Raw genomic sequence first — 26,178 nt, 5'->3', positions numbered from 1 at the left:
TTTCTTCTTTGCTTTTTGCTTCTCTTCTTTTCACAGCTATTTGTAAGGCCTCCCCAGACAGCCAGTTTGCTTTTTTGCATTTTTTTTCCTTGGGGATGGTCTTGACCCCTGTCTCCTGTACAATGTCATAAACCTCCATTGATAGTTCATCAGGCACTCTCTTTATCAGATATAGTCCCCTAAATCTATTTCTCACTTCTGCTGTATAATCGTTAGGGATTTGATTTAGGTCATACCTGAACAGTCTAGTGGTTTTCCCTACTTTCTTTAATTCAAGGCTGAATTTGGCAATAAGGAGTTCATGATCTGAGCCACAGTCAGCTCCTGGTCTTGTTTTTGCTGACTGTATAGAGCTTCTCCATCTTTGGCTGCAAAAAATGTAATCAATCTGATTTTGATGTTGACTATTTGGTGATGTCCACGTGTGAGTTTTCTCTTGTGTTGTTGGAAGAGGGTGTTTGCTATGACCAGTGCATTCTCTTGGCAAAACTCTATTAGCCTTTGCTTTGCTTCATTCTGTACTTCAGGAACAAATTTGCCTCTTACTCCAGTTGTTTCTTGAATTCCTACTTTTGCATTCTAGTCCCCTATAACAAAAAGGACATCTTTTTTGGGGTGTTAGTTCTAGAAGGTCTTGTAGGTCTTCATAGAACTGTTCAGCTTCTTCAGCATTATTGGTCAGGGCATAGACTTGGATTACCGTGATATTGAATGCTTTGCCTTGGAAATGAACAGAGATCATTCTGTCATTTTTGAGATTGCATCCAAGTACTCCATTTCAGACTCTCTTGTCGACTATGATGGCTACTCCATTTCTTCTAAGGGATTCTTGCCCACAGTAGTAGATATAATGGTCATCTGAGTTAAATTCACCCATTCCAGTCCATCAGTTTGCTGATTCCTAAAATGTCAGTGTTCACTCTTGCCATCTCCTGTTTGACCACTTCCAGTTTGCCTTGATTCATGGACATAATATTCCAGGTTCCTATGCAGTATTGCACTTTACAGCATTGGACTTTACTTCCATCACCAGTTACATCCACAACTGGGTATTGTTTTTGCTTTGGTTCTGTCTCTCCATTCTTTCTGGAGTTATTTCTCCACTGATCTCCAGTAGCATGTTGGGCACTGACTGACTTCAGTGTCCTATCTTTTTGCCTTTTCATACTGTTCATGGAGTTCTCAAACCAGTAGTTGAGACAAAATGGAATACTAAAAATAATTACTACAAAAGATTCAGAATAAGGGCAGAGGATGGGGTAAAAGAGCTGGAAACACATGGACACAATAAAAAACAAATAGTAAGGTGTAGATTAGTAATAGCAGATAGTAATAGTAGACTTAAATCCAACTCTCAGCAACCCTACTTCTTGGTATCTACCCAAATGAAATAAAAGATATATGCACACAAAAATTTGTAAGCACCTTTTTATAAGTTTATATAAGCCAAACAACTCAAATACCCATCAACTTGTGAATGAATGAATAGAATATAGCATATCCATATAATGAGATACAGCAATAAAAAGGAGCAAACGACTTAAATCATGCAAAGACATGGATGAATCTTAACATATTATGCTAAGAGAAAGAAGTCATCCACAAAAACACTATACACTGTATGATTCCACTTATATGAAGTTCTAGAAAAGGCAAAAATATAGTAACAGAAAGCAGACAAGTGGTTGCCAGAAGCTGGAAGGTCAGGAAGAGGAATGACTGCAAAAGGGCAGTGGTGACCTGTTGGAGAGTGCTGGAGTTGATTACAGCTTGACTGTGATGAAGATTTCACAACCGTGTACATTTGTCAAGACTTGTTGAATTGTACTTTCAAAATCGGCCCTCAATAAAGCTGACATTAAAGTGAATTAATGATTTGATGATCTCATTTTAAAAATAGCAAGTTGACATTATAAGTGAGCTAGTGAACGCCCTTGAAATAAGACCCCACTGTGGAGAGAAGAATAATTCATTGGAAGAATGTGAGGGGAGAAGATCAGTATAATAGCCCATATTCTAGGAATCCTGGGACTGAGTGTATTAATAGAGACTCTAATCCTTTCTCTATAGGAGTCTGTTAAAATCAACCTGAGAGCTTTGGCTACTTTCTTATCTAAACAGAAAGAATGACTTCATGACAGCTACTATGCTAACTGATTTCATGTCAGAAGCATCAGGTAATATGGCAAGTTGGAAAACTCTTGTATTTGCTACCTAGCTTCAAAGAGCAAACAAACAGGCTTCATTTGACTAATCGAGGCCAACTGGTTTTGGTCTTTAGCAGGCACTGGATTAGGACAGATGACAAATGCTTTTGAGATAGATGCATATAAGCCATTTTAGAGCCTGAGGCAGGGCATATCATGCTACAAGTGGAGCAGCAGAAGGCATAGCTGGGGAAAGAAAGCAAACTTTAAACTAAGAGCAAGTTGATGTTGATGCCAAATGTCACGTTAGAGGAGAGGGCCAAAGATGCACCTGTCTGCTTCTAAGGCTCATTAAAGATTTTAGAGGTTGGATAGTTTTAAAATCTCTCTAAGCAGCTAAATGCTATTGATTTTTCATTCTGTTTACTATATAATCTCTCTTTTAACTACTTAATTCTTACTGATATATTAAAACTTTTTAAATAAAAGTAATACATGAACAAGATTTTTTTTAAAGCCTTGAACAAGCATAGACATGCATTTTTTAAAAAATGGATACATCTCTTCCCAATACCCAAGTCTATTCCCTTCTAGAAACATAAGTAACATTAGAATCTCCTAATTTTTGTGTAAATCTGATCTTTATGCTGTGGCACTTAGGAGTTTGAGATTTCTTTTTTTCTAATACTTACACATATTTATATCATAAATCTAACTCTGATTTTCCCTTAAAAACCTTTGATCTTCCATTTACCTTGATCTGAGTCTGCACCTCAGTTAACAGTCTTCTCATTCAAGGCAAAAATATAAGATCCCTCTTTATTCCTTTTTATCTTAAACATTACACTCCAGGTACTTCCCTGGCAGTTCAGTGGTTAAGACTTCATGCTCACAATGCAGGGGCCATAGGTTTGATGCAAGAGTACTGGAGTGGGTTGATCCCTGTCAGGGAACTAAAATTTGGCGTACTGAAAAATATGGCCTAAATAAAAAATCACATCCCATATTTAAGCCACTAGCAAATATCTTCATATCCACTTCTAAGTTATTGCAGTATTTCACAACTTCTTACTTTATCTACCATTACCACATCTAAATTCAAGCCACCATCCTCTCCTAACTAGTTTCCCTGAGTCTACTTTTACCTTTTAAAGTCTGGGCAATTTATGGAATTATGTCCTACCCCTATTAGAAAACCTCCAATGACATTGTGGACACTGGAATGAAATCTAGACTTCGTGGGCTACAAAGCCTGCCAACTTGCCTTTGACTATTTCCCTGATCTCACCTGTCTCTCTCTAGTACACTTCACTCCCATAAAAACTGCTTCCTTGCTGATTTGAAAACAAATTCAATGCATTTTGTTCTCAAGATCTTTTTGTTTGTTTTCTGCCTTTAATTTCACCTAAAATGCTCTTCCTCATGTACTTGTGTGGCTCATTCAACATTCTGCTTAAATATCACCTCCTCCAAAAGCTCTTATCCTGAAACACCATCCCATTCTATCATGTCATTACTCACTTATCCTTACCTGCTTTATCAGTCTTTATGGCATTTATCACCACTTGAAATATTGTACCTATTTTATTGCCTATCAGACACACTAAAATATTAACTCTAGAAGGAAACAGACTTAGTTTATTTTTAACAATAGTTACATCCCTCCAGAGAATGGTGTCTATCATAGAACAAACAATAAATGTTTTTTGAATGACTGAATGAACCCTCAGCATTTTAGCTATCTAGATAGTTTTATGAAGTGCTTCCTGCTTCATTAATCTATAGTCATTACTTTGATCACCAAGCACAGATCAATTCAAAGTATGTCTCTTTTTCTATCTGAAAGGCAAAATAAAAGCTAACTAAAAAAAATGAACCAAGTCCCTTGCTAGTTTTTTTTAAAAATATATAATCAATAGTCAAACACATTAGACTGAAGATTAGTTACGTCTTCAGAATCTTTGCTTCCAGGTAAAGAAAAAAAATTTTAAAATAGCGTTAACATTTGTGTATTTCAGAGACTAGTTATTTGATTTTTTCTTTTTGGAACTACATCTCATTCCTCAAGAAATCTCGACAGATGTCACCCAGTGAAGGTTGGATCCATCAGCATTAATCATACGTTCATTTGCTGTAGACACTATTTTGGCTTTCACAAGTCTTCAGGGTTGCAGTGTTCTATATTAAGCTGTATCACTCTGATCCAGCTGATTCTGGAATACTGCCAACGTGAGGGACATCTTCAAAGGCCTTTTAAATTAATTATTTATTTGGCTGCCCCAGGTATTAGTTGCGGCATGCAGGATCTCTTAGTAGTGGCATGCAAACTCTTAGTTTCGGCATGTAGGATCTAGTTCCCTGACCAGGGATCAAACCTAGGTCCCCTGCCCTGGGAGCACAGAGTCCCAGCCAAATGGACCACCAGGGAAGTCCCTTCAAAGGCCTTTTTAAAGTTTCAGAATAGAACTGTGTTCTCTAAGAGTACATGTTCTTTATGATGGTGGTGATGATCTTTCCCAGCTTTGAACAATCTTGTTAACATATGGTTTTCATGTATTTATATCTACAAGAATGCAAAACACAGCTAAGAAAGAAAAATTTGAACCACTATTCTCTCAGTTTAAGCAATAAGATATGAGAGTCAAAGCACCCCCAATTTGCCCCCCCAGAATATGTATTAATAACAATTTAATCCATTTCTCTGGTCCCATCATACATTAGGGACTTCTCTGATGGCTCAGATGATAAAGCGTCTACCTACAATGCAAGAGACCTGGGTTCAATCCCTGGGTTGGGAAGACCTCCTGGAGAAGGAAATGGCAACCCACTCCAGAACTCTTGCATGGAAAATCCCATGGATGGAGGAACCTGGTAGGCTACAGTCCATGGGGTTGCAAAGAGTCAGACACGACTGAGCGACTTCACTTTCACTTTCATCATACATTTGACAAGAGAGTATCTAGTAATCAAGTAAAAAAAGCCAGTTAAGGGGAAAATTTTACTCTGTTCATGGTTTCCAGTGAAGCATGCTGCTGCTGCTGCTAAGTCGCTTCAGTTGTGTCCGACTCTGTGCGACCCCACAGATGGCAGCCCACTAGGCTCCCCCATCCCTGGGATTCTAGATTATATTAAAATAAATTTAGAGTATCAGTCTAAAATATCACTGTCTGCCTTAATGAAAACATGTCTTGATTTGAATGTTGTTTGTAGGTTTCACACACTCCAGTGATCCTCAACAAGGAAAACAATGTAAGTCTCAAATATGCTAGTAATTTAATCTAGTAATCAGTTATTGACATAAATCTATAATAGTTGAAACCCTTAGGAAGCGACTAGAACAGAAAGAATGGACTTACCAAAAACTGGATTGTAAAACTTGAGTTTAAAATGTGATGAAATCTGTCTAAAGTGGTAAAGGTGATGATACTAATGGGAAAAAGGGGGGACATAGTTGAAAAATCCATGGGGATTCCTCATAATAGACTTAAAAATTAATTTAAAAATACCAGAATATTTCCCAAGTATAATTGTTATGGTCTTGCCAGGTGGCGCTACTGGTAAAGAACCAGCCTGCCAATTGCAGGAGACATAAGTGATGCAGGTTTGATCCCTGAGTTGGGAAGATCATCTGGAAAAGGAAATGGCAGCCTAGTCCAGTATTCTTGCCTGGAGAATCCCATGGACAGATAAGCCTGGTGGGCTACAGTCCATAGGTTAGCAAAGAGTCAGACACAACTGAAGAAACTTAGCACACATGCATGCGTATATAGTTGTTGTATTTGTGGAATTGTCAATTGATCCAAGTAATAATAGGTTTTATTAGAGCTAAGTTCTTTTTACTTCTTTAGTCCTCACATTTGTAATGAGATCAGCTTGGATGTCTTCTTTAATCCATCTTTCTCTTACTAGCGACATATGCAGACTGTTCTTTAACTTGGAAAAGATTCTAGGGTTTTGATGAAACTGTGATAAAACTAAGGGCATCTCCCTGAGCTAAGCATGCAATAGGCACTCAGTGAATCAGACTTTGTTTCATTTTTATATGCCATCTTGTCTAATTTCTAAAATGATGCTTGCTTTCAGGTTTGGATTGTGTATTGTATTGACATATTATTTAATAGTTGCTAAACCCCATGGATGGTGGAGCCCGGTGGGCTGCAGTCTATGGGATCGCTAAGAGTTGGACAGGACTGAGTGACTTCACTTTGACTTTTCACTTTCATGCATTGGAGAAGGAAATGGCAACCCACTCCAGTGTTCTTGCCTGGAGAATCCCAGGGACAGGGGAGCCTTGTGGGCTGCCGTCTATGGGGTCGCACAGAGTCGGACACGACTGAAGCGACTTAGCAGCAGCAGTAGCAGCAGACAGGACTATGAAATAAATAGAACATATAGAAAAGCTTTTACCTTTGAGTATCTGTTAGTGCACATACAGCCTTCATTAAGAACTTGTTTATAATTTTCAAGGGAAATAAAAGGAAAAATGTGAGTTGTGGAGTGGTAGAGTTATAATTAAAGGATTGTTGGCAGTGTTATTTTGGCAAACAAAAATAATTCCAAACCAAAAATAAGGAATAATTTCATACAGAAAAACCCTCTTGCTACTTTGCACTATCGAGCACATTACCTCTCTTTCAACAAGATTATACTTGTTGATATCCCTTGATATCAAGATTATATCTCAAGGGATCTCACAGTTTACAAAGATCAAGTAGTGGGTACCACTTGGAATTCTTGGGCAGATCCCCCAAAAAGGAATCAGTCTGAAGGATAAAGAAAACTTTGATTGTATTTACTATTGTTTATTTAGGAACCTATGGGCAAACATGAAATCTGCTTCTTCTGTGTAAATGTAATTGCACTATAAACTAATTTTTATAAACCAATCACCATTGATGTATTTTGATATATAACTGTTAAAAAATACACTACACGGGACTTCCCTGGCTGTCCAGTGGTTGCGACTCTGCACTACCAACGCAATGGGCAATCCCTGGTTGAGGAACTAAGATCCCACATGCCTTGCTTCATGATCAAGAAAATATAAAACAAAACACAGCACTTTCCTTAGTTTCTAATTGCCTTCTTGGTTCTCCTTATAACCTCATACCCTGTTACTTTCTTTCCCATCTTTGCACTCTCAGGAAAAAACAAAAAGGAAAAATATTTATATTTTTGAAGAAATTCAGATACCAATTTATTTGTTTATTGTGAGGAGTTTTTACTTTACCTTTTAACCAAAGAAATGGATTGAGGGTGGACAGGAACAGTAGTGCTATAAGTCTGAGGGAGTTAGGACATCAATTATGGAATCACATATACCTGGATTGGAATCCCATCTCTACTATTTACAAACATTTACCATAGATAATAGATGGGGAAACAGTGGAAACAGTGTCAGACTTTATCTTTTTGGGCTCCAAAATCACTGCAGATTGTTACTGCAGCCATGAAATTAAAAGACGCTTACTCCTTGGAAGGTAAGTTATGACCAACCTAGACAGCATATTGAAAAGCAGAGACATTACTTTGCCAACAAAGGTCCATTTAGTCAAGGCTATGGTTTTTCCAGTGGTCATGTATGGATGTGAGAGTTGGACTGTGAAGAAGGCTGAGTGCTGAAGAATTAATGCTTTTGAACTGTGGTGTTGGAGAAGACTCTTGAGAGTCCCTTGGACTGCAAGGAGATCCAACCAGTCCATTCTGAAGGAGATCAGCCCTGGGATTTCTTTGGAAGGAATGATGCTAAAGCTGAAACTCCAGTACTTTGGCCACCTCATGCAAAGAGTTGACTCATTGGAAAAGACTCTGATGCTGGGAGGGATTGGGGGCAGGAGGAGAAGGGGACGACAGAGGATGAGATGGCTGGATGGCATCACTGACTCGATGGACGTGAGTCTGAGTGAACTCTGGGAGTTGGTGATGGACAGGGAGGCCTGGCGTGCTGCAATTCATGGGGTCGCAAAGAGTCGGACACGACTGAGCGACTGAACTGAACTGAAATGAAGCATAGATAAATGACTTAACCTCTCTGAGCCTTGGATTTTTCATCTATAGAGTGGAGAAATAATAGCATCAGAAAGTAGGGCTGAGAAAATTAAATGATGTAATAAATATAAAAACTCTTGGCACAAGGCCCTACACGTTGTAATACATGATAAATGCTAGTTAGCAGTTTTTCTGTTATCCACAACAGTTCCTATTCTTTTCTTCCTTACCAACATTTTATGGCAAAAAATTTCAAATATATAGAAAAACAAAAAATTTTACATCGAACACCCATACATGTCCACCTTTATGCTGCAATTAATATTTTACCATACTTGCTTTATCACATATCTATTTATTTCTCCAGTGAAAGTGACTTCAGTTGTGTCCGACTCTTTGTGATCCCGTGGATTGTGGCCTACCACGCTCCTCCATCCATGGGATTCTCCAGGCAAGAATACTGGAGTGGGTTGCCATTTCCTTCTCCAGGGGATCTTCCCAACCCACGGATCGAACTTGGGTGGCCCTCATTAGAGGCAGACGCTTTAACCTCTGAGCCACCAGGGAAGCCTTATTTCTCCAGGCTTCTAACCATTTAGCAATCCATCTGTTCTGATTACTGTTGCATAATAAACTCTCTCAAGCTAAAGTTTAGTGACTTACAATAACAGTCATCTTGTTACACTCATGGATTTTGTGAGTTAGGAATTCAGACAGGGCATTGTGGAGTTGGCCTGTCATTGCTCTACCACGTCTGAGGCCTCAGCTGGGAGGGCTTGATGGCTGGGGGCTGAATCATCTGGAGGTACCTTCACTTACAAATCTGCGGGTTGCCAACATCAGATATTATTTTTTTAATTTATTTTTTATTGAAGTATATTTGATTTACAATATTGTTTTAGTTTCTGGTTACAGCAAAGTGATTCAGATACATATATATATATATAAAACTGAATCTTTTTTCATATCCTTTTCCATTGTGGCTTATTATAGGATATTAATGTAGTTCCCTATGCTATACAGTAGGATATTGTTGCTTATCCATTCTACACATAATAGTTTGCCTCTGCTAACCCCAAATCCCACGCCGTCCCATGCCCACTGGCAACCCCAAGTCTGCTCTCTGTGTCTGTGAGCCTGTTTCATAAATAAGTTCATTTGTGTCGTATTTTAGATTCCATGTGTAATTAATATCATATGGTATTTGTCTTTCTCTTTTTGACTTTCTTCACTTAGTATGATAATCTCTAGTCCCATTCATGTGGCTGCAAACAGCATTATTTCATTTTTTTATTATGGCTGAGTAGTATTCCATTATATATGTATATCACATCTTTCAGATACCATTTTGAATAGTTATGTATGTAATACATGGACATGTGAATGAAATATTTGGAATCTTTTAGACTTACAGACATAAAAGCCAACGTTCTACAATCAGGATTTGTTAAATGAGAATCAAAGTGGAAAAGTCTGACAATAAATAATTATTAGGGGAAGTGGGCATTTCCCTTTCTCACCTCCCCCTGGTGCTGGTATAATGTTAATGAAAAAACAGGAGATAAAGAAACTATATTTTAATAAAAAAATAAAACAAACAAAAGACAGAAGGAGAAATTAGTCTTTGGAAAAAAAGCATAATATTTTCTTTGCGTTTTTATTTCCTAAATTCATGTATCAGCCAAACTTCAACTACTAGCTGGGTAACCTTGGACAAGATACTTAATCTTTGTAAACTTCAGCGTCCTCAGGAGAAGTGGTTTAAAATTGTTGCTACCTCATACGGTTGTTGTGAGAATATGTACACAAAACACTTAACCTAGCGAATTGTGAACAGTAGCACAGAAGAAAGAGGACATTATTATGTGTTATTCTTCTTAAGTTAGATAAGCATAACGTCATGCAGTTATTCAGAGAAACACACTTTTCCCCTTTCTATTGCTCCATCCTGTGAGAGAAATTCACTTACTATATAAATATTTATTGAACACCTACTCTGTGCCCATCCCTGTGATAGGTGCTAGGGATATATTAGTGCTTAAGACAAATTCTACCCTGATGGTGCTTAAGGTCTGGAAGGCAACAGTGGCATTAAATAGTGATTACTCAAATTACTGTGTAACTACTGTCATAACAAAGGCTTTGAAGGTAAGTGCTGATGCTTTACCCCCCCTTTTTTTTTTAACTTTACTGTATAAAGTATTTATTCACTGTATAAATGCAATATGCAGAGGTGGATAACTTACTCTGAAGAGTCAGAAGGCTGACCCAGGAAAGTGACTTCTATGGTGAGATCTAGTCACCAAGACAGATTTGTAGGGTTGGCACTCACAGGAAACAGTGAAGTCATTCAAATGCATAAGTAAAGTCACAAAAAGATCTCCATTCAGCTAAAGATTTTTTATTTAAGTGATAGGAGAAATTTCCTGAGGGTTCTTACAGTTAGAAACTATTATTATGGGATACTACTAGATTATTAGACTCAATATAAATATTAAGAACATTTTATTTAGTAAAATACGTTTAAGTGGATTAATGTGTTACAAAGTCAGGTGTTGTGTATTAAAAAGCTAGATTTTTAGCTTTTTATTTAAAAGGTAGATTTTAAAAATCAACCTTGCTAAACTTCAAGTTTAGCAAGATGCAGTATAGCAGTGGATAAGGTTTTATTTGCCTTGGGGAGTTATTTGTTTGTATTTTTAGGCATCGTGAAGTGGAAAGAACTTTGACGTCAGGAGGCCTGGGTTTTATTTCTGACACTTGCTCACTGGGGAGCCATAGGCAAGACATTTAAACTACAGTTTCCTCTTTTGTAAAAGGATATGTTAGTTACAAAAGCATGACGGAAGCTTAGCAGAGGAGCACTGCTAGCCTAGGAGATGACGTGTTGGTATGGATTGGGGTCAAAAGGTTCCTGAAACCCTGTTCTTCTTTCCCCTAAACATATGTTTGCTCCTTTTTTTCTGGCTTTGTGACGGGAAAGGGTCAGGTGTCTCATTACCTTAAGATTGCAAGGAAAGAGAGAGATAAGATTAGCAGCTTTTGATAACAGTATTGGAACAAATAATAAGAGCAAAAGTTAAAAGTAAAGAGAACACGATGGGAATTGAAAATTGATCACTGCAGCTACATGGGAGTCTTGTAACTTCTCAGTGGTGCTTGGAGTAGAATAATCACACTACCATGCGAACCAACCAAACTATTCTCATTCTCTCAGAAAGCTTTCTTCTCCATCTTGCTCTTCTTCCTAAGCAACTTTCTGCCTTTCCCCATCCTGCATTTTCTTCTTCAGTTTCCTTATCACTTCTCCTTTGTTTTCTTTGCTTTCTCTCTTATACTCTTTTCCCTACTCCTTCTACTTTCCTCTTTCTATTGTTTCATCCCACAAAAACATAATCATCAATGAAAACTCAGTGAAGCAAAAATGCATTTCAATAAAAACTTTAAAAATTATACTCAGTTGTTATAACTACATGAAAGTGAGAGTGTTGGTCGTGCAGTCGTGTTAGACTCCGCGACTCCATAGACTGAAGCCCACTAGGCTCCTCTGTCCATGGAATTCTCCAGGCTGGAAGACTGGAGTGGGTTGCCATGCACTCCTCCAGGGGATCTTCCTGACCCAGGGATCAAACCTGGGCATATTCTTTACCATCTGAGTCACCAGGGAAGCCATTACAACTGCATATTGTCAAACAAATAACATTGAAAGGTCATTCCTCAAGTAGCCCAGTACCCCTGCAAGTCTCCATTTGAAACATAGTATCCTTGCACTCAGAGCTTCCCAGGTGACTCAGTGGTAGAGAATCCACCTGCAATGCAGGAGACACAGGAGATGAAGTTCAGTCCCTAGGGTGGAAAGAGCCCCTGGAGGAGAACATGGCAACTAGTTCCAGGAAATCTTATAGACAGAGGAGCCTGGCAGGGGTTGGGGGAGGCTACAGTCCATGGGGTCACAAAGAGTCAGACACAACTTAGTGACTGAGCACGCAGGCATCCTCCCAGTCACATGGTGGCACTTACACGTTTTTTAAGGGGAAAAATGTGACGAGTAAGCACAGCATTTATGCCCAGTGTGTAGGCCTCTCTGAGTTGAATATATTATGCTCTGATATTGTCAGATAATGTTATTGTCATTTTGCAGGTGGGCCCTCCAAAGAAATTATTTGTCAATCCAATCCAAAGAGTGATTATAGTTATATAGATAAAACAAACACAGGCAAATCTGATGGGAAAAAAAAAAAAGAGTAGATTGCCTTAAATTTTATAGAACTCACCAGGGTATTTTTTATCTTCAAAACCCAAGAGGCAAATTATTTTTGGTGAAATAATTTATATACAATATTACATTTATTGATACATAAAAGTAACCAAATGTCATTATTCTGGAAATGGTACTGCTACAGCCTAGAAAATTCCTCAGCATCTCTGCCATTTATTACTACAGGGTCTACTAGCCAACCGTTTTGGAACAGATTGGCAGAGAAGGAAACTGCTCTTTTTAAATACGAGAGTCCTTGCAGGTACAATGGCGTGCTCTCCAATATTATTCTTTGGGCTGGAATTGATTTTGAAAAATTCTTGTCAGTAGATAGGCTGTTTGATCGAGTCAAATTCTTACAGATTGCCTAGGGTTGGGTTAGAAAGGAAGCCACTTAGAACAAATGAAAGAAGTCCAAAACTTCTGGCTCTGTTAACTAGAGTGTCTCATTTGTTAGTTAATATGAGAGAGCGAGAGAGAGCTGAAGAAACAAAAATTCTAAACTGGGAGCTTTTCAAATCATTTCGATTCTCAACCCTTTGATAAGGAGAAGTTAAGGTAGTAATAATAAACTTGTAACAAGTGCATGCATAAAGAAGAAACAAAGAATATGTTTTATTACTCTTAGAAATAAATATTAAGAGAATCAGCATGCTTGCAAAAAGATGAGAAAAATTTTTTTGTGTGTTTGAGTTGAAAATGTAAGCAGAACTTATTAAGGGAGCCATCCTCTAGAGACTGGATTATAGGATAGTTTTTCTTTAACAATCCCAGAAAAAGCCAGAATCCTTTTTTTGGAAGCTGGAAAAACAGGAAAAATCTGTATTTGTGTTTTGCCAGTAGTGAATTCTAAATGACCTGAGGGATGGCAGATAGCTCGCCTAGGAGTCAGTAGTTTCCAAGTAGACTGCTTCCTAAACATCAGGAAGACCTTAATTTAAAATGTTCCTCAAGTAGGTAAAATAGAAGCTTAGAAATTCGGTATCTTCAGAGTAAAGTGTTTTAGTAATGGGGAAAAAGTGGAAATTAGGCACTTAAATGAGGAAAAGTTTGAAGGCAAACCCTTGTTAGTACTCTCCCACCCTGTGCGGAGGAAGATGTGTTACGAGCATCCTAACTGACCCACTGAAGTAGTTCCCAGCAAGAGCCCATCTGGTTACTCCAATAGAGTGAGTTTCTCTTTAACTTCATCCACCTCATCTTGCTCTGATCCTATTCTTGTTCTCAAATTTCTAACCTAAATTTTATTTTTTCAATTAGACTTTTCTGGAAGTGAAATGCCCTGAACCTTTCAGATTGCTTCACAAGTATCTTTTAAATTGATAAATTGAACATCTGTGTTTTTCATTAGCTTCTGGTGAGCTTTAGTATTGAATGTATCCTGAAAGTCTGTTCATTCTTTTGCTGCGCTCAGTTTCTCAGCTGTATCTGAACCTTTGTGGCCCTATGGACTGTAGCCTGCCAGGCTACTCTGTCCGTGGGATTTTCCAGGGAAGAATACTGGAGTGGGTTGACATTTCCTACTCCAGAGGGTCTTTTTGATCCAGGGATCCAACTCACATCTCTTATGTCTCCTGCATTAGCAGGTGGTTTCTTTACCACTAGTGCCACCTGGAAGCCCTATATTCATTCTGCAGTTGGTCTAATAAAAGTGAATTTCTGAACACGCTTGGTTTTCATTAATGGTGATCTCATAAAGATTTATTTACCCTGAGAATTTAAATCTGAAAAAACCTGCCAATTGTTTTCTAACTCTTTAAGAGCAACATAGATGAACTAAAACCCACATTCTTTCACTGAACCTGGAAAATAGTTTGTGAAATTTTGCCACTGGCTTCCCCCGTGGCTCAGTGATAAAAAAAATCTGCCTGCAATGCAGGATACCGGAATTCAGTCCCTGGATCAGGAAAATCCCCAGAGGAGGAAATGGCTACCACTGTAGTATTCTTGCCTGGAGAATCCCATGGACAGAGAAGCCTGGTGGGCTACAGTCTATAGGGGCGCAAAGAGTCAGACATGACTGAAGCAACTGAGCATGCACGCATGTCATGTATAAAACTTATTTTTTGTTTAAAATTATGGGTTACACTTTAAAATTACATTATTGATGATGATGATTGAGGCTGGGTAATGGATCCATTGGGGATTCATTAACTTATTCTATTTTGTATATATTTAAAAATTCTACAATAAATATTAAAACAGAAACAAGCAAAAAGACATATCAGGAGGTTTAAAATTCATCTTCAAAGAACTTTCTGGAATTGAGGTAATGTGATTTGTTCACTGCCTGGATTTCCAGTGTATTTGTCTCCACAACAAGCAAAACTTGAGCTCAGGTTGCTGGGGCAATGCTATCAGGTATCTACCAGCTCTGCCTCTGCGGTTTCTTTGCCAGAAGGTACTATATTTGGATCTATGTTTAACACTTGACACTTTGGTTCAAGTTGTAATGAACCAACTCATTTCTTTCCTAAGAGCGTTTGGATACTTGTTTGCTCCTGCTGAACATATTGAAATATCTGTGAAACAGTCAAGATTTTGATTTTCCTAGGTGTGTTTCTGCTTTCTTTTAAAATAATAGATGTCCTCCTTGTACTCTAAAGCTTTGTGTTCCCTTGAATACCAACAGGATCCCTTGTTCAAAATTGATACATGCTTTTGTCTTTACCAGAAACACATAAGTGTTTCAGAGACTAAGTTCTGAAATAATGACACTAATTATTATGGTGAATAAATGAATTATATGTAATTCATATATCATGTAATATAATATCAATTTAGTATAAATAAAATATAAAATATTATAAATTTAATAAATAGTATAAATATAATTTATAAGTATTATAAAATTATATAAAATATAACAATAAGGCTATAAGAAGTTTTCAAGTAATCTGACCAGATAGAAAACTAGAAATGCTTTGTTTATTTCCCTTAAAGATTAAATCCTACATAGAAAGGCTTATCAGCCTAATATATTTCATTAAAGGAGATATTCAATTGATGTTAATTTGGAAAATTTGCCTCATTTATCTCACTAATGTATTCATTTTGCCTATGTTTTTGTAGTACTTTTTGTCATATTACTTTAATAATACAATATGTTGAATGTCTTTGTTTAAAAAAATTAGCAATATTTTCCTTTAATGTTTTATGTAGCTTTGATTAAGACTGTCCTTTTAAAATTGATTAAGGAGTATTTATATCAAATTTGGAAAACTCAGCAGTGGCCATAGGACTGGAAAAGGTCAGTTTTCATTCCAGGCCCAAAGAAAGGCAATGCCAGAGAATGTTCAGAATACCGCACAATCGCACTCATCTTGCATGCTAGTAAAGTAATGCTCAAAATTCTCCAAGCCAGGCTTCAGCAATACGTGAACCATGAAATTCCAGATGTTCAAGCTGGTTTTAGAAAAGGCAGAGGAACCAGAGATCAAACTGTCAACATCTGCTGGATCATCGAAAAAGCAAGAGAGTTCCAGAAAAACATCTATTTCTGCTTTATTGACTATTCCAAAGCCTTTGACTGTGTGGATCACAATAAACTATAGAAAATTCTGAAAGAGATGGAAACATCAGACCACCTGACCTGCTTCTTGAGAAACCTGTATGCAGGTCAAGAAGCAACAGTTAGAACTGGACATGGAACAACAGACTGGTTCTAAATATAAAAAGGAGTACATCAAGGCTGTATATTGTCACCCTGCTTATTTAACTTCTATGCAGAGTACATCATGAGAAACGCTGGGCTGGAAGAAGCACAAGCTGGAATCAAGATTGCCGGGAGAAATATCAATAACCTCAGGTATGCAGATGATATTACCCTTACGGCAGAAAGGGAAGAAGAACTAAAAATCCTCTTGATGAAAGTGAAAGTGGAGAGTGAAAAAGTTGGCTTAAAGCTCAACATTCAGAAAACTAAGATCATTGCATCTGGTCCCATCACTTTGTGGGAAATAGATGGGGAAACAGTGGAAACAGTGGCTGACTTTATTTTTTGGGGTCTCCAAAATCACTGCAGACAGTGACTGCAGCCATGAAATTAAAAGACGCTTACTCCTTGGAAGGAAAGTTATGACCAACCTAGACAGCATATTTAAAAAGCAGAGACATTACTTTGCCAACAAAGGTCCATCTAGTCAAGGCTATGGTTTTCCCAGTGGTCATGTATGGATGTGAGAGTTGGACTGTGAAGAAAGCTGAGCACCGAAGAATTGATGCTTTTGAACTGTGGTGTTGAAGAAGACTCTTGAGAGTCCCTTGGACTGCAAGGAGATCCAACTAGTCCCTCCTAAAGGAGGTCAGTCCTGAGTGTTCATTGGAAGGACTGATACTGAAGCTGAAACTCCAATACTTTTGGCCACCTGATGTGAAGAGCTGACTCGTTTGAAAAGACTCTGATGCAGGGAAAGATTGAAGGCAGGAGGAGAAGGGGATGACAGAGGATGAGATGGTTGGATGGCATCACGGACTCAATGGACATGAGTTTGGGTGGAATCTGGGAGTTGGTGATGGACAGGGAGCCCTGGTGTTCCTCAATTCATCGGGTCACAGAGTCAGACATGACTGAGTGACTGAAATGAACTGAACTGATATCAAGTAACTTGGTTAAATAAAAAATTAAACATTAAAAATATCTAACAGTTTTGCTTTATCTAAACCTAATCTGTGAATATTTTGTTTTTCAGATTTAACTTGGATGTTTGAATTTGTATTGATGGAATAACCATATACATGTTCTCAAATTTTCCTTCCAAGTAGATTTTCATAGAGAAGACCAAATATTCTAATGAAATTTTAATTTGATTTTTTTTCTCTTTTTCACATACTAAAAGATATATTATTATTATGAGGCCCTTTTCTGTAGGGAAAGCTATGACTCAATAGAAATAATGGTTTCAGACTAAAATATTTGAAGAACATTTTTCCTATGATCAAATTTAAAGGTTTATCTCTTAATCCTGAAGTGTTTTTTATTTCAATCAATCTTTTAATTTTATTTTAGCTTATTCACCTAATTCTTAGTTATACAAAAACATAAAAATCATCAAGTTTACAATTGAATTAGACCCATATTGAGCTGAATCGGACTTGTTGAAAAGAATTTTCAGAGATACAAATTATCACAATATACTCTGTAAAAGTACCCACTTATTTTAGTTAAGTACATATGCTCTATAGCCAAAGTTTTGGTCTCAAAATTTAGCTCTGCTCTGAGGATGAAATATGTAAAAAGGATTCAGAAGAGTGTCTAGCCACAGAAAGTGAAAGTTGCTCAGTCGTGTCTGACTCTTTGTGGCCCCAAGGATTTGCCAGGCCAGAATACTGGAGTAGGTAGCCTTTCCCTTCTCCAGGGGATCTTCCCAACTCAGGGATTGAACCCAGGCTTCCCACATTTCAGGCGGATTCTTTACCAGCTGAGCCACCAGGGAAGCCCAAGAATACTGGAGTGGGTAGCCTATCCCTTCTCCAGCAGATCTTCCCAACCCAGGAATTGAACCTGGGTCTCCTGCATTGCAGGCAGATTCTTTACCAACTGAGCTATGACAGAAGCCCATATAGCTACTAGTAAGTATTTTATAAGTAAGAATTATTACTCATAATTTAAATATTTTTCAAAGACATTTGTTCCTGGAGAAGGAAATGACAACCCACTCCAGTATTCTTGCCTGGGAAATCCCATGGACAGAGGAGCCTTGAGGGCTACAGACCATGGGGTCACAAAGAGTCTCAGTGACTAAACAACAACCTGTACAAGAAAAAAAAAAAAAGAAAGACATTTGTTATGTATATATAACAAATGTATGTGACAATGTTATGTGTATTAACACAATGTTTCTATACTTATAACAATGTGTATGAACAATGTATACTAATGTATATGTCAGTGTTATGTATAATAATGTATATAAAAATCATTACTCTTAATTTCAGTTTATTATAGAAGTGTTAGTTGCTCAGTCATGTCCAAATTTTTGCCATGCCATGGACTGTTGCCCGCCAGGCTCCTCTGTCCATGGGATTCTCCAGGCAAGAATACTGGCGTGGGTAGCCATTCCCTTCTCCAGGATTGAACCTGGGTCTCCGGCACTGCAGGCAGATTCTTTACCATCTGAGCCACTAGGAAAGCCTTTAATATAAATGTAAAATGTTTTCAGAAAAGAATTTAAAAGTAAAAAAGTGAATATGAGTAAAATAAAATTATAAAGAGTTTCACTACTCAGAGGTAACCATTGATAGCATTCATATCTAGACTTTTTCTATAAATTTTAAAATGTAAGATTTAATGTCTAAGGTAATAATATTCAAGTAAAAATGGATGGATTTTGTTATTATCAAAAAACTACAGTTATTTTGTTAAAGTTTTTAAATTGTGAGAAGGAGCAAGCATCAAACTTTGGCTAAAGAATAATTTAAAAATATGCTGTCATATGAAATAATGAGATTATGACAATATTTAAAGATTCCATTTTCACATCTCATAGATTAAAAAAATACATCCTGTTCACTTTCTTCATTAGTTAACCTTTTCATAGCTGGCAGAAAATGGCTTTGAGGAATTTCCCAGAATTAGTTTAATGAAATTAAATGCCAATAAATGTATGCACATTACATGCTGGCTGAATTTGATGTGATATGTATCACACCTTCGGTAGAGTTAAGTATAGTTTTGGTTTATGTTATTGATCCATATTTGTTTCTTCATATCTTTCTATATCTTAAAAATAATTCTAAGCTATAATCAGATTTTTGATGAATTGATTCATCATTCTTTTCAGCATCTCTTACACTTTGGCTGGGAATGACATGCCTTAATACATTCCACTATGACTACACATGTGGATATCTTCCAATGAAAATATTAGTTTCTTTGCTATTCCCAGAGTATGTAAATGAATTTTAAAAACATTTAGTAGAGGTACTGTCTTTTGGGTGGAGAGATTTTACTGTAAATAAAGCTTGTTAGAATTAGATTTTCCCCAAGGATCTTTCCAATCCAAATACCATTTGCTTAAATGACCTTATTTGTATACTAGTCTTATTAATAATTATGTCTTCATAGCTCTACCATTGACGGAGAGACACATGGAAAAGCCTGAGAAATTCTAAACCCAGATAATGTGAAAACTACTTAAAGGCTAAGTAAAGATTACATTGATGGATTGGGACAAAACCATACTTAAAGAAATTGAGATTTATAAACCAATTAAATTTAAATTAATTTGGGGCTAACATAAGCTTATATTTTATGGTGAACTTGGTCAATGCATGTAGTTTTATAAAAACATATATGAGTTGCCTTATTCTCACTGCTGCTGCTGCTGCTAAGTCACTTCAGTCGTGTCCGACTCTGTGTGACCCCATAGACGGCAGCCCACCACACTCCCCCGTCCCTGGGATTATCCAGGCAAGAACGCTGGAGTGGGCTGCCATTTCCTTCTCCAATGCATGAAAGTGAAAAGTGAAAGTGAAGTCGCTCAGTCATGTCTGACTCTTTGCGACCCCATGAACTGCAGCACGCCAGGCCTCCCTGTCCATCACCAACTCCCGGAGTTCACCCAGACTCACATCCATCGAGTCAGTGATGCCATCCAGCCATCTCATCCTCTGTCATCCCCTTCTCCTCTTGCCCCCAATCCCTCCCAGCATCAGAGTCTTTTCCAAAGAGTCAACTCTTCACATGAGGTGGCCAAAGTACTGGAGTTTCAGCTTTAGCATCGTTCCTTCCAAAGAAATCCCAGGGCTGATCTCCTTCAGAATGGACTGGTTGGATCTCCTTGCAGTCCAAGGGACTCTCAAGAGTCTTCTCCAACACCACAGTTCAAAAGCATCAATTCTTCGGCACTCAGCCTTCTTCACAGTCCAACTCTCCTTGACTAGACGGACCTTTGTTGGCAAAGTAATGTCTCTCCTTTTGAATATGCTATCTAGGTTGGTCATAATTTTCCTTCCAAGGAGTAAGCATCTTTTAATTATTTATTTTATAAATAAAATCTAAATTTTCTTTCTTCACATTTTCCTTAACTTTTTTCGTATAAAACTGTGAGATGTTTTTACATGGATAGCTGACCATTTTTAAATTTCTCTCTTTTTGGTTTCCTAACACACTGCGTTTTAATCGTTTTACATGAATGTAAATTTGGAAACAGGAAAATGAATAAGGTCTTGCCTCCCAGGCTGGGGAGATTGTTTTCTTGGCACTACCAACTAATTGGGAAGCTATGCTCCAGGCCCATTTCTTACTTTCTTGACTTTCTTCAAATAATGTTTTCTTCAGACACCAAGTTTGTTTTGTTGTTGTTGTTGTTTTTAATTTTGGCTGCATTGGATCTCTGTTGTGCTATGTGGGATCTTTTAGTTGCAGCACGCAGGATTAGTTGCTCTCTGGCATGTGGGATCTTACCTTCCCTGCTGCTGCTGCTGCTGGGCTAAGTCGCTTCAGTCATGTCCGACTCTGTGCGACCCCATAGATGGCAGCCCACCAGGCTCCCGAGTCCCTGAGATTCTCCAGGCAAGAACACTGGAGTGGGTTGCCATTTCCTTCTCCAACGCATGAAAGTGGAAAGTGAAAGTGAAGTTGCTCAGTCCTGTCCGACTTTTCGTGACTCCATGCCAGGGATCAAACCTGCACCGCCTGCCTTGGATGGCAGATTCTTAACCACTGGACCACCAGGGACATCCCCAGATATTAAGTTTTTTCCGTGATTGACCTACATGTTTTTTTCTCATTTATCTCCAAATCACATATTGGTTTATCTTTCTGACTACTCCAGACTCCTCAAAGAATTGATTTTCTCTGGGCAAAACCTCAGACTAGCTAAACCTGGATCTGATCATGAGGACTATTCCTCCCCTTTTGAAATCTCAAACTTGAAGCTCCTGAGTACTTTTTTCAGTATGCTTACTATCTACTCTTCTTATTGATACCCTTCATTGAGCAATTGGATCTTTTTGCTTACGGCAAATTGTCAGTGAAATGCATAGTCACTTCACAAACTTGGCCACTCTTCCTTCATTAATCAGTAAGTTATTAATACTACCCCCCGAACCCAGACTTGAAACTTGGGAGCTATTTTTAAAAAGTTTAAACTTGTTTATAACATCTTCCTCAAGCACATGTTTACTCAGTTACCTAAGCTTCATGGATATTAGAGTTCTTAGAGTCCTTCTCATCCATTAACTTCTTTCCACTCTCTGTGGCTGTTTTAGTTCTGGCCCTTCTCCCAGGGCTCTGTAGTAAGCTTTAGAAGACAGTATGCCTCTCTCCCTAGATTACCCAATGTTTCTTTAGGTATTAGAATAGTTAATACTTCCTCTCCATCCCAGATTTTAAACATTAAATACTCATACCTATGAGTGGTTTATTTACCTTTCAGAATTAGGACTTAGAAGATAAATTGACTTAGAGTAATATAGGAATTTTTTAAATACTGGCACTTTATGGGGTGCAACTATAAAAACTCATCACGGCCATGCCATCTTGTAATTTAAAGTTTCTGTTATTTTTGAAGTACTGCAAGAGGAATTCTGAGTCATATATTGGATAATTAAAATGTTAGAGCAAACATTTATACATGGAGGTAAATACTGTGTTCAGATGGAATATTCTTAAAAACTCTTCCTGCTAAATTCATCTTTGGATCTAATTTCCTTTTCTAATTTTAGCTTTTTGTGTACTGGTTTTGAAAGAGTGAGGCTGTTAATATTTTTTTGTGTGTGTGTGGTGAGTGCTTCATTGCTTAGCCCACAGTGTTAATGCGGTTAAGGACATTGGTCTGATTTCCCAATGGTTCAGTAATCTTCCTGTAGTCTGTAGTCATGGACTGTCCTCCAAACCATGACCAACCATTTCATAGATGTTAGTCATGAGGGAGACAGAAAAGGGGAGTCGGGATGGCTCAGTGTCAATTCATTCTAAAACAAATTAAGGCACATGCCCTACCAGATGCGGTTCAGGAGTTTTGCCTTCTTTTATTTAAAAGTAATTCAGCCTTTATTCAGGGCTTCCCAGGTGGTGCTACCATAATTTGCTACAGATTATGCCTCTATGGCCCTCAACAGTGTTAGTTGCTATAGTTTTCCATCTTCTTTCTCTGGTCTTTAAGTTGGATGGTTTACTGAATTTACTGAGATGCAGTGTGTTGAGATGAAAAGGACGTAGTTTTTCAGGTCAGACCCCTCTGCTCTACTTCTTTCACTAATTAGTTGTGTGCCCTTGGTTATTCTGAATCTCCAACTTTCTTTCTTTGAAAAAAATAACTATATGGTTGTAAGTAGTAAATAATATACATAAGGCAAGAAATAGTATATGCATAATAAATGCTAAAGTTCTCTATTTATCTTTTGTGATACATAAAATCTAGTCAGTCAGGAAAGTTTTATATAGTTACCAGTTATTTAACACTTTCTTGATGCCAAGCATGCTGTATATATATGCAGTTTATATATGTGTGTATATAGTTTATATATATAATATGTATATGTAGTATATATATATAATCTCTACTTCTCATGATAACTTCAAAATGTAATTTATAATTATTTCTTTTAAAATGAAGAAACTGTGATGAGTTGCTATCTGGGGTGCATGGTTATCACCAAAGCACAGTTTACAGTAAATTGGGTGTACAGGGATATTTCTAGGGAAGTGATTTTTAAGTATTATAGTTGAATGACTACCTGGATATGAAAAAAAAACATCCAGGTAATCATTTCACGAAAAATTTTTTGTTTGTGAAAAAAAACAGACTCTTGGGGCCCACTGGCAAGGATCCTGGGTCTGGAGGCCAGTTTTAACAAGTTGCCTGTGCCATTTTGATGCAGTTGGCACTTTGGAGAACACTTGGATAAATATCAGCCTATGTATTCTACTTGAATTTGGTTCATTTCCACAACACCCCAGACTTTAAACTGTGGTAGGAGGAGAAAGAGGATTCAGAGGTAGGCTATCTATAGGCTAACACTGATTTGCATAGGTAGGTAACACTCCCAGCTCTTCACCGCCTCAAGATGCTTATCTTATAGTGATACCTCTACACATTGTCTGCATTTCTTGATGTCTTTAGTCAACCTGGTTTCATTCAGGATCAAATTAATTGTATTAGCAGCAAACAGATGAGGAGGAGCAGAGAGAGGACCCTTACAGGGTAATTCTAGCCATTGCCCTGTGGAAGTGTTACCAGCTGCAATCTCTTGAAACCTCAGTTTTCTTGACTATATATATGACATTTGTCTTATAAAGTTAGAAGAATTATTAAGTGTAGTAAGAATTTTTACAGTTTTAACAAGTTGCCTGTGCCATTGGCAACACTGCCTAGCGTATGGCAACCCACTCCAGTGTTCTTGCCTGGAGAATCCCAGGGACCGGGGAGCCTGGTGGGCTGCCGTCTATGGGGTCGCACAGAGTCGGACACGACTAAAGCGACTTAGCAGTAGCAGTAGCAGCAGCGTACGGTAGGTGTTTGTAAGTGGCAGCTATTGTTATTGTTTATTTATTTATATATTTTGGGAGGGAGATGTCAAACATGACAACAAATATTAAAGCACTCTGTAAACCAGTTCACACTAGAAAACCCTTCCCTCCAATATAATCTTCCAGAGAATGTGATGAAAACTATGGACTAGTGCTGTCCAATGAATATATAATAATGTCAGTCAACATTGGTAATTCAAAATATCTTAGTATCCACATTAAAAAACAGCAAAATTAAGTTTAACTGCATGTTTAACAAATATAAAAATTTTACCACTTCAACATGTAATCAACATAAAATTATTAATGACATTTTATATTATATTTGTCATAATAAGTCTTCAAAATCCATTTCCATTGTAGCACAATTTGGACACGACGTTTTCAGTGATAAAGAGAAATGTACTCCTATCCAAACACCAAAGTTGTTTTTAACGGAGGCATGTTACCCTACTTCAGTTTTTAAATTTAAATTAAACATACATAAAACAAAAAATTCAGTGCTTCAGTCGCAGTAAATAAATTTCAAATATCAGTAGCTACATGTGATAAGTGTTTACCAGTTTGGACAGAGCAGTTTTGGGTGTTCTCTAGAATTTTGTTTGCACTTCTTGGGGACCCACGGACTCCATCAGCCTTGCTTTACAAGTTCCATGGTTAAGAACTGTCCTTTTCACATGTTATAAGCCAATTTACAGTTCAAAACAAGCCTAAAAGTTACTTTCTCTTATGTTCACTGAACGTTATTCAAATTTGCTCATGAATAAATCCCTTGGGCTAAATCAAGCACCTTTATAGAAACTGGAAAGTGGACTATTGATCTGGACTTAGAAAAATAAGCTGAGGTTATAATGGTTGAACCACCTTTGGCCGCTGCTCTTAAACACGGTCTTCTGGTTTGACTAGAGGATTTAACTTCTAGATATTAAAGTTGCTGATTTTCCCTTTCCTAACAGGTCAACTTTAAAGTCTTCACTTCTCCGGGCACATAAAGCTTGCTCAAAAAACCAGGCAGTGGCCGCTGAACTTGCATAGATACGGATTTATCCAAAGCCCTCTCCTATTTTTAGCCAAAGCAACTGCTTGCCAATTCAGTTTCTGGAGAGAAAATTGCATCCACGACAAAACAAACAGGCAGAGCGGACCATTGTCAGGTACTGCTCAAAACCCCCTAAGACTGGTCCCACCGAAACTCCGTACTGCAATTGTCTTTCCGCAGCAGCTTCGACTCGCTGCAGTTAGCCCTCAGCTAGGTTCACCCGCAGCCTTCTCTCAGCTCCCCGCAGCTCTTCGGGTCCGGGGCGTGGCCAGGAGCGGAGGGGGTGTGTCCTGGTTCGGGGGCGGGGCCGGTGTGTGTGTGTTGGGGCTGGAGGGGGGGGCGGGGCGGGAGCCAGGAGGCGGAAGTTCCCGCGGGCTGTGGAGAAGGCGCAAGCACCGCGAGTCACTTGTCAGCGCTCGTCTGATTCGGAGGCATCGCGGCGCCGCACCCGAGGTGAGTGGCCGCTGCCTGCAGGGGATGCGCGTCTCGGAACCTGGGTAGAGAGGAGGGAAAGAAGGAATTGCCGTGCACTGAGAGCTTGGCCAGAAGTCCTGCTTAGGGAGAGACGGTGGTGCGCCTAGCGCTGGGAAGCTTCTCAGGTGTTTGCTGGACGCGGATCTGCGGAGGTGGAGAGTGGCGTGGGAAGAGGACTACCAGGGAAACGGCGGTGCGGAAGCGGGCTCCAGGCCGGAGAAGGGGCACTAGAGCGGGGACGGGCTGGGACTAGCACGGCTAAGGCAGGGGCGCAGGAGTCGGGCGAGGGCGGGCCACCATCCGGGTGCCGAGCGCGTCTGGGTACCCACCTTGGAGTCTGGGGATACTCGCGTCCTGCGCAATCTCCTGGAGGTGTGGAGAGGAAGCGGGGCTAATTTTTATTTGCGCTCACTCTACTGAGAAGCATTTATTTCACGCTCCACCCCCCCCCCCCCCAACATTTAGGATTGTGTAACCTGTTAGGGGAATAAAGTTTGTTTAAAAAACAGATCTGCGTCCAGGAATAAAGCTTGTTTAAAAAACAGATCTGTCGTAAACGCCAGATTTATTAATGCTTGCGTACTTGTTGGGGCTTTTTTAGGCAGTGCCTCTAATTCGTTTGACAATAAGTGGAAAAAGGAAGGGCGTATGGATAGGGCAGAGCTTGGAAAGAAAATTGGTGGCTGCGCTGGGCAGGGCAGGTCTAGGGTGTGATCGCCAGATCCTATCCCAAGTCCGCCTTCCTGACCACGAGGACGTTGGAACCCGCCTGCCTCGGAAACAGCCGGCTCGGGAA

General features: G+C 38.6%; 1 protein-coding gene across 10 annotated transcripts in view; it reads left to right on the top strand.

The window, feature by feature from the left end:
• Nucleotides 1-26,178, top strand: part of PDLIM5 (PDZ and LIM domain 5) — a 402,175-nt gene that overhangs the window by 142,911 nt on the left and 233,086 nt on the right. For 8 of the 10 annotated variants that reach the window (XM_070790879.1, XM_019962445.2, XM_019962444.2 and 5 more), the window contains exon 1: nt 25,247-25,361. The exons of 1 other annotated variant lie outside the window; for it this stretch is intronic. The gene's annotated coding sequence lies outside the window, so the exon portion shown is untranslated. Of the gene's footprint in view, nt 1-24,823; nt 25,024-25,246; nt 25,362-26,178 lie in introns of those variants that run through there. One more of the 10 variants, XM_070790875.1, reaches the window with a different exon arrangement.

This window comes from Bos indicus, chromosome 6 (genome assembly GCF_029378745.1).
Source record: "Bos indicus isolate NIAB-ARS_2022 breed Sahiwal x Tharparkar chromosome 6, NIAB-ARS_B.indTharparkar_mat_pri_1.0, whole genome shotgun sequence".
In the NCBI taxonomy this organism is placed as follows: Eukaryota; Metazoa; Chordata; class Mammalia; order Artiodactyla; family Bovidae; genus Bos; species Bos indicus.
This window is presented reverse-complemented; position numbering and strand designations above follow the sequence as displayed.